The following is a 2,956-nucleotide window of genomic DNA, read 5'->3' on the forward strand; positions in this document are numbered from 1 at the left end:
AAATGATTTTAGGTACGGTTGACTCTTTCTTACATTTTTGCATAACAAAGCTTGCTAAAAGGAGATAGACATAATGTTCTGATTAGATTCCAACAGAGTTGCATGTTTGTCTTATTTCAATGCACAGTGTTATTCAAATTGTTAATTTGAAAATTGAATTTATTTGGTATGAAATGTTGACAGAATATTTGAAGAAAATTTAGTAGAATTCAATATTGTTATTGTTTAATAGTGTTGTTATTGCCATTTAAGTCATTGTATTATTTTATTAAGGAAACAGCAACCGAATGAATTGGATGTTTTGATGCTAGTGTATGCGGTGTGTTCAGTGCACTCCGGCAAATGTGCGTTTGGCAACAGGAGTACACTACAGGAAGTTAAAAAAATATGACATACACTCAGGCGTTGATGAATAATGAAATCAAGCTGCTTTGTAAATGAAAAAAAATCTTTTACAGAAATTAGTAGCCAAAAATTTATGCAAACAAAAATAAAATCCCAACTTAATGAGTATCTATCTATGTATGTTAATTGAACAGATTGAGTTGTGTATCTGTGAAATCATTTAAATTTTTAATCATGAAATATTTACAAGTATGATTTCATTATTTTTCTTTTGTCTGGTAGTATGGCTTATATATGCTCAATCTACAATCATTTCAAGTGATTTCACACAGCGAGGTGATAAATACCTAATGTGACCAACTATTTCGTCTGTGAATTGAAAAAGAAATTTTCAATCAAAAAGAAATTGATCGTCGTTTCCGAATATTCTGAAACGGGACACCGCAAAAAAAGCTGTTGACGTTATGGCAATTTCAAACGCATTTAGAGGAGCATAACGCGAGATGATCAAATAAACAGCCATCAAATTCAAATATCAAAATTTTTTGATTTTCATCAAGCATAGCCGACAACGAGTCGGTGTAGTGTACGTGTAGCCGACAAAAGCCGACGACACCAATACACTTAAAGCGTTGATAAAGACCGCGTCTCCGCGGCGCTTTATGTCGGTAAACCAGGCATGCCCATGTTGGTTTAGGGGGAGGGGCGGTGGGGGAGGTGCGTTTCTTGCTGATGAAGTGTTTTTCGAAATCAAAAAGCCAACTGTGTCCACCAGCAGTCGGATTCTAACTTTCGTTATAGCTAAAATATGCTAAAATGCGAAAGCTTACATTTTATCCGCTTTTCGCTAAATAAAAAATAGATTAGACTAAATTTTAGTATCACCAAGTGGCACTATTCAACAAAAACAGCTAAATTGCCCATTTTAATGGTGATAAATAGTGAAAATGGAGCAAAAAAATAGCAGACCCAATTTGGATTATATTTCATCTCCTGCAGCGTAACCATGGCTAAGTGACAAAGGCACTCGCACCGATTCGCAAAGACTATTGGTTTCATAGGGATTCGGATTCCTTTCCTGAAGTAGTAACGAAATTTCGCTGTACTATATAAATAATATCGGTGGAGAGTTGGGGAATACCTTGAAACCTTGAGTGAAAATGAAATGTTTTATGAACTGCCTTATGAATCTCTCCTCAAGGCATATCTGCGAGACATGTAGTATTTTTTTTTTTTTTAATTTACGAATTTCAATAATGCCATAATTAATGGCTAGATGAAATTATTTATGTACATATGAAATACATATTTTATTATGTAGCTCATTTCAAGGGGGAGGGGGTTGAGTATGGTAAGCATTATTTGCTTGTGTCAAAACCAAGCTAATTGGACAATATTTTTGAGTACTACTTAAACACATACATATACTCATCATTTGAACATAAAAAACGTTGCGTGGAAAAGTCTGTCTTACGAATGCTAAGTCATATTTTCACATTTTATTTACTGACTTTATAATTTTTTTTTAACGCTTGACATCATTTTACATTAAAATAGTGCAATTTTTTAGCTGCTATTAATTTCGCACAGAAAAAGTATTCATTTGACCTAATGTGCAATGGTCAAACAATTATAGCCGAACCACTTTTTTCCAAGTTTTAACGTATTATTTTTGTTGTCATTGAACTTTTGTTATTTTGTTTTACAAAAACTATATAGTTCATTCTTTAACAAAACCCGTGTAAATCCAAAAAAAATTTGTGCAATATTAAAAAAAAATCAACAATTTTTCGTGTAAACTTCGAACTTTTTAAAAACTGTAAAAAATCAATCGCAATTTTTAGCCATTTGAAACTCATACTTTATTCTACTAGGATTCAATGCGCTAGAAAACTGCATACTCGGAATTTAATTAAAAAAATTGAAATTTTAACGAAAATTTGTTGAATTATTTTTTTTTTAAATTGCGTAAATTTTTAAGGCAGTGTCACTCGATTGGTACATTTGTACAGATTTGTCGACTTTTATATTGGGCTATTGGTAAAAAAATGGGGAAATTTTGATTTCTGTAGTCAAAAGATTGGTACAGCGATGTTCTATTGAAAAATTTCAACAAATTAATTTTCGTGATTGGGATAAAGAAAAATATTTTGGGTGTTCACACAATTCGGATACGATTTGCACCAAATTTTGGAAAGTACCCAATCGTGTGACGCTGCCTTTGAACTTGTATTTATACGAATGTTTTAAAGAATGAACTATAAAAAACTAACCAAAATTAAATAACAACAAAAATAATATTTTAAAACTAGTGAAAATTTGGTGCGGCTATAATTTGTTCGACTACCGTACATAAGTTGACAATGATTACCCGGCCGTGCTATCATAAAAGCACAATGCCACTAAGCGCATTTTGAAAATTTCAGGCAATAGCCTCATGCGATCATCGATTATATTTTTGGTTGTTTGTGTGAAATATTTTATTTTTATCAGTATTTTTCTTTTAATCAAAATATGTTGAAATAAAAATGAAATTAAAAAAAATTTTGCCAGAAAGGAGAAAGGCAGACGCCTAGCAACTCTGATGCCCTAAGGGGCACCAGCGTTGCGG

Source organism: Rhagoletis pomonella, unplaced genomic scaffold, assembly GCF_013731165.1.
Source record: "Rhagoletis pomonella isolate Grant_MI unplaced genomic scaffold, Rhpom_1.0 Rhpom_scaffold_00001, whole genome shotgun sequence".
Taxonomy (NCBI): domain Eukaryota; kingdom Metazoa; phylum Arthropoda; class Insecta; order Diptera; family Tephritidae; genus Rhagoletis; species Rhagoletis pomonella.